The following is a 13,420-nucleotide window of genomic DNA, read 5'->3' on the forward strand; positions in this document are numbered from 1 at the left end:
AGGTGTGGGGGCTGCAGGCCTGATCAGAATGTTGCCCACGATGATGATGACAATGAGGAGAATGTTGAAGTCTTCATAAAGGGAGGATCTGCAGATAAAGGTTCCCACTTCTCCCCTCCTCACCAACCCCTATAACAGCCCTTGGTCTCCAAGGAAAGCCACACACAGAACCTTCTGGAAGCGGGCAGACTGCCTAGGGCTGTCTTGGGAGCTCCGGTCCATCACCGTAGTGAGGACCTTCCTATTCCGTCACTGGGATCACCATGACCTCACTGGCATTATTACTCCTGCCGAATTTCTTCCTCGAACCAGAGGTTCCCACAAACTATCATGCCAGTTAGATAAACTTGAGCTAACTGATTCCAAAACCAGTGTTTTCACCTAAATCCACCCCATAAACCACCTAACAGGGGTCTAAAATGACGACTGCTCTGCTGGTCACAAAACCTTTGAGGAGGGTCCCTGGGCAGGACGGGGGCTTCTAAAGCCCAGAGAGCCGGGACTCAGACCCTCGCTAACAGCCTGCTCCCAGAGTTGCGAAGCAGCTCACTCCTGGAGGTGAGACCCCAACAGTCTCCCTCGTGGCTGTTACTGCGTAGACGCCACGTCTTCCCTGAGGACCGCATGAACACTGGTAGTTTCTGGGCTTCAGGCGTGCCCGTGTTCATTCTGGACGCTGGAGTCCCCAAATCTGAGGAAGAGAGGGCCGAAGTCCATCGCGGGGAACGTCAGATGTTATCCTGTGGTCTCAGAAATCCTCCTCGACTTGGCTTCTGTTCCCAGAAGACAGAAGCCGAGACTAGGATCCAGGCACACACATTTCCCGAGCGGTTTCAGAAGAGGGAATCAGTGAAGCAGGATGGGGCAGAGGAACAAAGAAGACAATGTGAGATTTCTGCTCGAGATTAGCTTCAGGATAAATCACACTACCCCTATTCCATCTTGAAGGAAGAGGGATGGCCTCTTGTAACTCCGGTCAGTCACTTACTGGCTATGAGATCACCCACAGGCCCCAGGGACACAATCTCCCAGAGGAGGTTGCTCCTTGGGCTGAAGGAGATTCTCCAAAGAAGGGCAGCTGTGAGCCCCTAGCAGCCAACACTCAGCACGGGCGGGGCGGGGGGGCACCACCCCACTAATGCAAACCTGCGTAAGGCCCTGGCGACTCCCTATTACCCTCCACAAACAATTTATTACTCAGATGAGTCCCCCGTAAAGGTCCTCATTCGCTCACGTTTTCCCTTTCTCATCCTCTGTCGATAGGGAATTAATTCTCGAAGTGATGTCCCCTGACCCCAAGCAACAGCATCACCTGAAAACTTGTTAGAAATGCAGTTTTTAGGGCGCCTGGGTGGCTCAGTCGGTTGAGCGACTGCCTTCGGCTCAGGTCATGATCCTGGAGTCCTGGGATCGAGTCCCGCATCGGGCTCCCTGCTCAGCGGGGAGTCTGCTTCTCCCTCTGACCCTCCCCCCTCTCATGCTCTCTCTATCTCATTCTCTCTCTCAAATAAATAAATAAAACTTTAAAAAAAAAAAAAAAAGAAATGCAGTTTTTAGATCCCTCCCAGACTCACTGAATCAGCAGCTCTGCGGGCGAGAACAGCAATCTCTGGTTTAAAAAGCCTTCCCGGTGGTGCCAGGACATGCTAACATTTGGAGACCCCTGCCCTGAGGAATGGAGGGTGTGCAGAAAACATTGATATTGTGACACAGGATGAATGAAGGGAATGTCTGCTGTACTCTCCGTGGTTACTGGCGTCTCTGCTCAGCCTCGGCCACACTGTGTCCCCCGCTCGGCCAGCAGGTGTTCCTAGGACCCCAGGGTTGACATGGACAATTGGGCCACCCCCTTGGCTTTCAGTGTCCCCAGTCTCTGACTTCTGTCGTTTCCATATGGGTCCAAATTCAAGGAGTATTTTCAGACAGACTTCCTCCTCGACCAGACTTTGCTCAGGCTCCTCTGATCCCCCTTCTCGACCAGGCCTGGACCTTGGCCAGCCTTTACCAAGAATCCTGCTAAGTCAGTGTATCTTCTGCCCTTGATACGTCATCTTAGTGGTGTTCTGTCCACTCCCCTCACTCTGCCTGTTGGCTGTAAGTCCCCACGTGTCCCTGCTGTCTTCAGAGGTGAGTTCAGTCTTGTTCCCCCACTGCCATTAAATAAAGTCTTCTTTACTGTTTTAACAAGTCAAAACAATTTCCCTTTAACATATCTTCCCAAAGACTCAGACTTACATTGTGATTTGGAGCCAAGGAGAAGTCTGACTTTCTCTTCTCCCTTCACCACCCCTCCAGCCCACTCATCCATTGCTCTGACTACAGAGCTTTTTCTTGCCCTTTCAAGTGTCAGGTCAGAAATGTTACTTTCTTTGGATCTGGGAACTTCCTGATAGAGATTCTGCACCCCCCGTCACCCCCCCAAATTTTCCCTATGAAACCATACAGACTACCCACCCTTTTATTCTTCTGCGAAAAAGGAAGAGCAACATACTTTTAATTCTTTCAGACACCCTTTGGCCTCTGAAATGCCGTGGCCTCAGCCCTGTGTGAAGCATTTCATACCCTCAGGGTGACACCTGGAGCATATAGACAGCTCAGACCAATTTTTAGATGATAATTTCAGAGGAACTAAAGAAAAGATAATGGAGAATCTTTTTTCAGATCTTTCTTCTCTCTTTCCAATTTCCCCTTTTTCTATTTTTGGCCTCCAGCAGGCAAGTCAATAGGAAATGAAATAGTGTCACCTGACAAATTGTTTTTGGAGAACCTGATACTCTGATACTTTGAGTCTGATACTCTAACCCTGACAGCCTGAGCCCGGGAGCTCTGTCTTCACCTACGAACCTCAGAATCAATCATATACAGGACAGTGGCAGCCTGCTCCAGAAACACAGAATGTTCAGCTTGATGGGCTCATGGAATAGGTGTTTGCTGTGTTACATTTTCTATATCAGAATATGGGAAAGCAAATTGGATGGATAAAGCCTATATAGATAGTAAGCTAGGAGCTTTATGAGATAAAGGGAAAAATTCATAGGATGTGCAAAGTATAGATAATTCATAAGCAAGCTGCTGGTGAGACAGGCAGAATTCATAAATTGTGTTTAATATAGATACTAAGTACATTAGTAACTTGGAAGAGACATTAAAGACAGATGGAATGCAAGGATTATATGATGGAGCAAGCAGGAGTGTTACTTAGAAAGGAGTAGAAAGATGCATGGTAATCAAAACTCAATGACATTCAGCAGGGCAATTTTTCTATTCCCTTATTAGGGAAAACCTGAGTTCAAACTGTGACTTCCCACCAAAGAGGGGAAATCATTTACGACTTTAATAGTCTAGGTACACCTGGGTGGCTCAGTTGATTAAGCATCTGCCCTCGGCTCAAGTCATAATCCTGGGGCTCCGCTCTCAGCAGGGAGTCTGCTTCTCCCTCTGCCTCTGCTCACCCCCCATTTCCCCACCCCTGCTTGTGCTCTCTCTCAAATAAATGAATAAAAATCTTAAAAAGATAAAAAATATAACTTTAATAGTCTATTTAAAATTCTAATATAAAATTAAATAAAATACATTTTAATCGATCAGCATGTTCTAAGGGTTCTAAGGGTATCTCCTGGCTTCAACATATATGACTAACTTGCAAAGCTGTGTAGAAACCAGGCTCTCTGTCTGCCATCAAGTTCTCCTGAAATCAGCCACTTTATGCCAGGACGGTTTTGCAAATTCTATCTACAAACTCTAGCCAAAATGTGAACTAACCTTAAACTCTCTATTTCTACTTGTCTTCACACAGTCTAAGAGAGGGTGGTTGATGCGCGGAGTAGATACATGGTGTATGAGGCCAGGAAAAAGTCTGTGCCAGATGATCCTAACTGGATTATTCATCAGGAACCAAAGCTCACACCCCTCCTGCATTTTAGGAGGTACCCTCATTCTGGAGACAGGAGGTAGCACGAACATGAGGATGAAAGTCTTACCGTGGAGTTTCGGGTGCCCTGGGGCATGTGGCTCGCTCTGCCCCTTACAGATCCACCAGTCAGGCCACCCACTGTCTACAACTCCCCCTGTGCAAAAAAGAACAAACTTGGGACACTATATGCCACCAATTAGGATTGTTTTTCATAATTTTTTGGGCAAATTCAACCATCCTTTATGGTAAACTTGATCCAGAATTTTCTGTCCAGTCAAAAACTCAGATTTGTATCTATTTAGACTATAAGCTTCTCTAGAGACAAATATCAGATTAAAACTAGAGTTTTATCTTTGGACTCGCTGGCTCATTGATGGGTTAACTGAATTTACAGCAAAAACTCTCAATCACATCAAATTATGATTTTGCAGGAGTAGGTTCCATTAGAATGCTCTACTAGTGTTGTGGTTGCCACCGTTAGTTACGAAAGGGTTCCTATCTGAGCCTGAACAGCAGTGACACCATATTCACTTGATGAATATGTGCATGAGGAGGGAGGGAACGGTGGAAAGTCATGTAGAGTGATTCTCCAGTTTCTAGACTGTGGTGCTAAGGAGGAGAAAAGCAGTAACAGGAAGAACTGGGTGCGTTCAAGCCTCTGTGAGACAATAAGGTGGAAATGTCTTTTAGGCAGCTGTGTATAACCCTATGAAATTCTATGTGAGAAAGATATTGAGAAGTCATCAGCCTATTTTGGATAGTTTGAAGATGTGAATTATGGAATCGTATGAATATTCTCTCAGAGAAAAGTAGGACAATGAAAGATGGAACCTAGAAAATAGCAACATTAAAAGGGTGATTCTCTCTAGGTGCCTGGTTGGCTCAGTCAATGGAGCATGTGACCCTTGATCTAGGGGTTGGAAGTTCGAGCCCTACATTGGGTGTAGAGAATACTTAAAAAAAAAAAATCTTTTAAAAAAAATAATAAGGGGCGCCTGGGTGGCTCAGTCGTTAAGCGTCTGCCTTCGGCTCAGGTCATGATCCCAGGGTCCTGGGATCGAGCCCCGCATCTGGCTCCCTGCTCCGCGGGAAGCCTGCTTCTCCCTCTCCCACTCCCCCTGCTTGTGTTCCCTCTCTCACTGCCTCTCTCTGTCAAATAAATAAATAAAATCTTTAAAAATAATAATAATAATAATAAAACGGTGGGGGCGCCTGGGTGGCTCAATTGGTTAAGCATGGGACTCTTGGTTTTGGCTCAGGTCATGCTTTCCTGCCCCACATGGGGCTCCCCACTCAGTGCGCAGTCGGCTTGAGATTCCTTCTCCCTCTGCCCCTCCTCCTGCTCAGGGTGACCCGCACCCCTCCCCGAGGTCGCACCCCCCAGTGACCCCCACCCCCCGCGGTGACCCGCACCCCCTCCCGGAGGTCGCACCCCGTCCCCGAGGTCGCACTCACGCATGTGCATTCTCTCTTTCTAAAAACTAAATAAATAAAATCGCTCTACAAAAATAAAATTCTAAACTTTGGGACTCCAAATCACGACCAAAGATATGAAAACAAAGGGGAAATACGGGAAGAGCTTGGATTCGAGTTTGTTTTTTTAACTGGGTCTCAATTATCCTTAACTTAGTGTGATAAAGACATCTTTGCCTTTGCTTCCGCCAAACCATCAACTCCCGAGGAGGCAAAGGACCACGGAGGGCGACCGGAAGGGCTGTTCCCAGACCGCTCGGTGGCTTTCGCACAAAGTGACTGGCGGGTGGGATGCGAATCTGCCTGAGACTGGAGACTAGAGCCCTCACGCAGCGCTTTGGGCCGCTTAGGCGCTTGACTTCAAAAAACAAAAAAAAAAAGAAAAGAAAAGAAAAAAAAGCAAATTCTTTCAGAGCTATTCCAACGTTGCAGAGACACAAAGGAGGTCAAACGCGGGTGGAATTTGTGTGCATCCCCTACGGCCTTTCACACGGGCGTCGGGAACCGCATGGTCTTCCAGCAGGAACCACGAGAGTCAGACTCGGGTGCTGGGACCTCCTCTTGACCCCACCGAGTGGACACCAGGTGCTGGTCCCCCCCGACGCTCGTCCGGAGCCGAGCGCCCCGCACAGACGAAGACGCAGCTGTCCTGCAGCCCGACTGCCCCTGCCGGCGGGGCGGCGGAGCACGCAGGTGTGGAGGCGGCGAGGGCCGGGGGTGCCACGCGGCCGCGCGCTCCCGGCGCGAGCTGGGCGAGTCCCGGGATCCCGCGCTGCTCCCGCCTCCCCGCCTCCCCTCGCCGCCCCGCGCGTCCCGGCGCCCGAGTCCAGGCCCCTCCCACCGCCCGCAGGCCGCCGTGCCTCCCGCCGGCGCGCGGCACGACCCGCTTCCAGCCCCTGCGCCCCACTCGCCGCGCCAGCGGTGAGACCTCCGGGAGGGGGTGCGGGTCACCGCGGGGGTGCGACCTCGGGGAGGGGGTGCGGGTCACCGGGGGGTGGGGGTCACCGGGGGGGTGCGACCTCGGGGAGGGGGTGCGGGTCACTGGGGGGTGGGGGTCACTGGGGGGGTGCGACCTCGGGAGGGGGTGCGGGTCACTGGGGAGTGGGGGTCACTGGGGGGGTGCGACCTCGGGGAGGGGGTGCGGGTCACTGGGGGGTGGGGGTCACTGGGGGGGTGCGACCTCGGGAGGGGGTGCGGGTCACCGGGGGGTGGGGGTCACCGGGGGTGCGCCGCCGGGGTTGGAGCGGAGAAGGCCTTCCATTCTTCGCGAGCTCATTTTCGGAACCGTCCGAGTCTGAAACAGCCCGAGAGGAACAGAAGTGGACGAGATGCGGGAGAGAATCAACGGATGGCTCTTTCGCATCGTTGGATGTTTCCAAGGTTCCCACGTCCCACCCCCCCACCCCCCGCGCCTGCCTGAGAGGCTCCCCCAGGGAAGCTGGTCCCGCGGAGGACCGGACGGACGCCTGCCGCTGGGGGCTCCCCCGACGCCCCTCCTCCGCGCGCCGGGACAGGCGCGGTTCGTGCGCGCAAACGCGGAGCTCTCAGCGCCTCTTCCGCTTACGATGTTGCGCAGACCAGCTGCGTTACGCCGAGCCTTGACGTCCCTTTACAACTATAAATAGCTTTTCCTTCCAGCGGTCTTCACCGCATGCCGCATAGCCTCGACTTTCTCTAACGCTTTTTCTCGGGATAATAGAAAAATCCTGGTCTGCCGCTGCCCGCGCCTAAGACTCTACCTTCGGTGTCTTCCAGCCTCCGGCGCGTCCTGCGGAACGACGCATCTCTCTGCAGCCGGCAAGGTTTCTGAAGACGGCCGAAAACCCCCGACGGTGGAAGGGCATTTTTCACCCAGTCCAAGGAAAATGAGGTCGATTCCGCTGCGCCTGGGCTCGCAGGTGGCTCTATGGCTTAGCTGGTTAAAGCGCCTGTCTCGTAAACAGGAGATCCTGGGTTCGACTCCCAGTAGGGCCTGGCCTTTTCTCGGGGAGCTAACCCTTCCTGAGAATCTTTTTATGTAGGCGAGTTAACTTGCGTCAGTCCTACTGATCCCCGACAATTCTCACCGAACTTACAGCGCCGACACCCAGTCACATATATGACAAGCTGTTCGGCTGCAGCTTGCTCGAATTCCTTACTCCCGAAGAGTAAGGAGATGACAATTCAAATGCAAACCACTGCCAAAGAATAATGCGTGTGACCTGAACCTCCATCACGTTTCGTATGCGTTTTACCCGGTTTCTGAGCACCTACGGCGTGTTACAGTTTAAAGCACCCAGACATGTAGGTGTGTGTAATCTCTCTAGATTCCAACTATCTCCAGCTCTATAATGATTTCATAACATAAGAGAAATGAATGAACGATGATGCCACTATTCACTACAAAGAAAAAAGAGGATGTTTGCAGGGGCATGCTTGCCATTTTGAGAAGGAGGAATAATTATGATCCTTGTTAATCCTCCTAAGGAAACTTTAGGAATAATGATCAACTGCAAGCTAGTATGCCCTGGGCACATTCCCAGGGCAAGGACAAAGTTGCTGTGGGAAAAGAGCAGGTTGGAGAATTCTTTTTTTTTTTATTTAATATAATTTAATTTTTTTTCATTATGTTGAGTTAGCCAACATATAGTACATCATTAGTTTTTGATGATCAACGATTCATTAGTTGTGTATAACACCCAGTGCTCATCACATCCCGTGCCCTCCTTAATGCCCATCACCCAGGTACCCCATCCTCCACCCTCTCCCTTCTGCAACGCTCAGTTTGGTTCCCAGAGTCAGAGTCTCCCATGGTGTGTTTCCCTCTCTGATTTCTTCCCATTCGGTTTTTCCTCCCTTCCCCCATGGTCCTCTGTGCTATTCCTTATGTTCCACATGAGTGAAACCATATGATAATTTATTTTCTCTGCTTGACTTATTTCACTTAGCATAATCCCCCCCAGTCCCATCCATGTTGATGTAAAAGTTGGGTATTCATCCTTTCTGATGGCTGAGTAATATTCCATTATATATATGGACCACATCTTCTTTATCCATTCATCTGGTGAAGGGCATCTCGGCTCTTTCCACAGTTTGGCTATCGCAGACATTGCCGCTATGAACATTGGGGGGCAGGTGCCCTTTCTTTTCACTACATTTATGTCTTTGGGGTAAATACCTAGTAGTGCAATCGCTGGGTCATAGGGTAGCTCTAGTTTTAAAGTCTTGAGGAACCTCCACACTGTTTTAGGTTGGAAAATTCTGCCAGTTACCTAGGGTGGTGTGTTTCAGCCCTGGAGATTTATGGCACTTCAGTGCCTTCTTGTCTCCCATCCTTTCATCCACTAACCCAGTAACATTCACTGCTGATCTTTTATATGGCAGGTTTCTTTCTTTCTTTCTTTCTTTCTTTCTTTCTTTCTTTCTTTCTTTCTTTCTTTCTTTCTTCCTTCCTTCCTTCCTTCCTTCCTTCCTTCCTTCCTTCCTTTCTTTCTTTTTCTCTCTTTCTCTCTTTCTTTCTTCTCCTTCTCCCGCCCTTTCTTTCTGTCTAGTTGCAAGGTTTTTTCCCCTTGTGATGAGAACTTTTAAGATTTACCCTCTTAGCAACTCTCAAATATATAATACAGTATTGTTAACTGTAGTCACCATGCTGTACCTTACATCCCCAGGACATATTTATCTCATAACTGGAAGTTTGTACCTTTTGTCCACCTTCACCCATTTTGCCCCATCCCCCATCCCCAGCTCTGGTAAGCACCCAGGCATATTTCTAAGAGCAGGAAATACAGCAGTGAACCCAGCTAACAAAAATCACTGCTGTCATGGATGGTACATTCCAGTGGGGGTGACACAGAAAATAAAGAATGAATATGTAAAATCATAAGTATATGAGATACTGATGAAGTCCATGGAGAAAGATAAGCAAGAAAAGAAAATAGGGAATATATAGGATGGGGGCAGTGTAATCAGAGAATGTTATCCTGTCTCTTGGAGAATATCATGGGCAAATGTTTCAAAATTGTTTTTTAAGTTTTTAATAAGACATAGTCACAAAGTGGCTACTGTATTACTCTAAGTACCATACATAGCAAGAATAAACAATCAGCAAACTGTTCCGCAGCTAAGTCTGGACCTCACCTCTGTTCATTTTGATTAGGACTTTATTGAACTAGGCCACACTGTCTGTGTTCAAACCTCAGCTGCTCCACCTGATAGCTAAGGGACTTTTGGCAAATTACTTCACCTCAACGGGCATCACTCTCCTCAAATGAGAGATGGAAATAGCAATAGGTGTACATAACAGAGTTTATGGGAGGACTTGGTGAGTAAAGACACATAGAATATTTTAGAAGGGTATCTGGCACATAAATAAGCAATCAGTAAGATTCATCATATTATGTTTATTATTATTATTATTATTTATTGAATTGTTGAGTGTCAAGTGTTTAACCCTTGCAATAGCACTCTGAGGTATTATCCTAAATTTATAGACCAAGGTTCCACGCACGTTGTGGGTTGAATTATGTTCCCCCAAAATATATGTTGAAGTCCTAACTTCTTGTACCTGTGAATATGACCTTATTCGGAAATAAGACTTTTGAAGATGTAATCAAGTCATGATGAGGTCACACCAGATTAGAATGGGCCATAATCCAGGGACTGGTGTCTTTAGAAGAGGAAGGAAAAGAGATTTGGACACAGAGACCCAGATATACAGGGAAGAAGCCCGCATGAAGACAGAGGCAGAGATTGCTATTATTTGACCACAAAGGAGCACCAAGGATTGCCAGAACCACCAGAAGCTAGAAGAGCCATGGAAGTGTTTTTCCTTAGAACCTTGAGAGGGAGCATGGCCCTGCCCACAGCGTGATTTTAAACTCTGGCCTCCAGAACTATGAGAGAATAATTTTCTGTTGTTTTAAGCCATCCTATTTGTACTACTTTGTTATGGCAGCCCTAGGAAACTAATACCAAGCATTAAAACAAAATTAGTGGGACGCCTGGGTGGCTCAGTTGGTTCAGCGACTGCCTTCGGCTCAGGTCATGATCCTGGAGTCCCGGGATCGAGTCCCGCATCGAGTCCCGCATCGAGTCCCGCATCGAGTCCCACATCGAGTCCCGCATCGAGTCCCACATCGGGCTCCCTGCTCGGCGGGGAGTCTGCTTCTCCCTCTGACCCTCCTCCCTCTCATGCTCTCTGTCTCTCATTCTCTTTCTCTCAAATAAATAAATAAATAAATAAAAAATATTGCTTAAAAAAAATAAAATAAAATTAGTGATTTATACTAGCAAATAAATATATAATTTTTCCTAAATTGATAGATAACATATGGGGCATTCATACTTCACTTTAAAGTTTCAAACCCAGAGTATCTCCCACTTACCTAGTTGTTTTATGGTAATACATGATCTTGATCTATCCCCCCCCCCACCCTGTTTCTTCCCTCTTTCCAGGTTTTGGTTTTTTACAGGACTCCACACCCTGTGACCATCTCCATTGACTTAACCTTGACTATTTGGAGACATCTAATAGAATAGATGATCAACTCCATTACCAGCTACAGCCAATAACTGAGGGATGGGAGGGACAGGCAGGGAAGTCCAAACCCCTTAACTCAGTGACCACTCTGCTTTGTTATGTATACTCAAGACTCCCCTCCCTGTCCCATGGGTCAGGCTAAGGCTAGACTTTATCCAAGCCTACATCTTTGCTTTGCTATTCCGCCTTCCCCATTCTGAGGACCACTCCCCCAGTAAGTCACATACTCCTGAAGCCCCCTCTGAGGGTATACTGTAAGGAGCTAAGAAACTTGCTTTGGAAGTTTTTTTTTTTTTTTTACTGATCCTTCATATTCGATCAATTGAACAAAGTTTTCCTATGGAAACGTTCAACCCAAGAGCTTTAGATCTGAGGAGGGCATTCACATTGTGTACCAGATCCTGATCATGAGACCTTTTGAAAATTCAAGGTTTTGACATAGAACAGGAGGGGTATTAAGAAAATTGGTGGCTGACTGACCTTTATTGTTGCACTATTATAATTCTGTTTACAAATGAGAAAATAATCAACAAGCTTGAGAAAATGTTAATAGAAACTTCCAAAACTGAAATTCAAAGAGAAAAAAAATGAATGAAAAAGGCAGAACAGGATACCCAAGAACTATGGGGAAATCACAAAAGGTATAGGGGCGCCTGGGTGGCTCAGTTGGTTAAGCAACTGCCTTCGGCTCAGGTCATGATCCTGGAGTCCCTGGATCGAGTCCCACATCGAGTCCCACATCGAGTCCCACATCGGGCTCCCTGCTCGGCAGGGAGTCTGCTTCTCCCTCTGACCCTCCCCCCTCTCATGTGCTCTCTCTCATTCTCTCTCTCTCAAATAAATAAATAAATAAAAATCTTTAAAAAATAAAATAAAAAAAGAAATCACAAAAGGTATAACATATGCTTAATGGGAAATAAGAAGGAGAAGAAAGAGAAAAGGGAACAGAAGAAATATTTGAATTTCTTTCTCAATAATGACTGAGAATTTCCCAAACTAATGATAGATACCAAACCACATTTCCAGGAAGCTCAGAGAACACCCAGTATGAGTGGAGTGAAATATTTAAAGTGTTAAAAGAAAAGAATTACCATAATTTTGTGTCCAGTGAAATTATCCTTCAAAAGTTAAGGTGCAATAAGGGCTTCCTCAAAAAAAATTTTTTTTGAGTTAACTTGTAGCCTATAGAACTGTCTTGCAAGAACGGTTAAAAGAAGTTCTTTAGAGAGAAGGAAATAATATAGGTCAGAAACATGGATCTGTATAGAGATAGGAAGGGGAGCGACTGGGTGGCTCAGTTGGTTAAGTGTTTGCCTTCAGCTCAGGTCATGATCTCAGGATCCTGGATCGAGCCCCATGTCCAGCTATCTGCTCAGCGGGGAGCCTGCTTCTCCCTCTCCCCCTTCCTGCCACTCTCCCTGCTTGTGCTTGCGCTCTCTCTCTGTCAAGTAAATAAAATCTTTTAAAAATAAAAAAATTGAAAAACCCAATATCTTTCATGAACGTATATGTAAAAATTGTCAACAAAATATTAGCCAATTGAATCCAGCAATGTAAAAAGACTTCTACACCCAATCGAGATTTATTCTCAGTGTACAAGCCTGGTTCAATCTGGAAAAATCAATTAAGGCAATCCATCACACCAACAGGCTAAAGAAGAATCACATGATCATCTTAATAGATGCGGAAAAAGCATTGACAAAACCCAATACTCATTCATAATAAAATCTCTTAGCAAACTAGGAATAGAGGGGAACTTCCTCAGCTTGATAAAGATCATCTACAAGAAACCTACTACTAACGTCATACTTGTTGACAAGAAACTAAGATCTAGGATGCTTTCCTGCTTGTAACAGGAACAAGATACCACTATGAGCACTCCTATTCAACATTGTGCTGGAAATCCTAGCTACTGCAAGGAGATAGTAAAGGAAATAAAAATATAGAGATGGGGGAGGAAATAAAACTGTCTTTGTGCACAGTTGATACGATTGTCTACATAGAAAATCCCAAAGCATCAAAAAGAAAAACTCATGAAACTAATAAGCAAACTATGGAAAGGATAAAGGATACAAAGTTAATATGTAAAAATCAACTGTGTCTTATAGACCAGCAATGAACAAGGGAATTTGAAATTAAAAACACAATATCATTTATATTACTACTAAAAAAAAGAGAAACCTTATGTATAAATCTAACAAAATATGTATGGGATATATGAGGTAAACTACAAAACTCTGATAAAGAAAAGATCTAAATAGATATTCCATATATATGGATAACGGGCCTCAATATTATCAAGATGTCAGTTCATCCCAACTTGATCTATAGATTCAGTGCAATCCCAATCAGAATTGCAGCAAGTTATTTCATGAATATTGACACACTGATTCTAAAGTTTATATGTAGACACAAATGACTCAGAACGAGCAACGCAAAATTGAAGAACAAAGTTGGAGGACTGTCACTACTTGACCTCAGATTTACCATAAAGTGACAGTAAAAAAGAGTGTGGT

General features: G+C 46.4%; 1 non-coding gene across 1 annotated transcript; it reads left to right on the forward strand.

Moving 5' to 3' along the window:
* Positions 1 to 7,286: 7,286 nt before the first annotated feature.
* On the forward strand, positions 7,287 to 7,360 carry TRNAT-CGU (transfer RNA threonine (anticodon CGU)). Its single transcript has one exon. It is a non-coding gene; the product is annotated as a tRNA-Thr (tRNA).
* Positions 7,361 to 13,420: the final 6,060 nt, after the last annotated feature.

Source organism: Leptonychotes weddellii, chromosome 8, assembly GCF_054177405.1.
Source record: "Leptonychotes weddellii isolate Sample4059 chromosome 8, ASM5417740v2, whole genome shotgun sequence".
NCBI classification, from domain to species: Eukaryota; Metazoa; Chordata; class Mammalia; order Carnivora; family Phocidae; genus Leptonychotes; species Leptonychotes weddellii.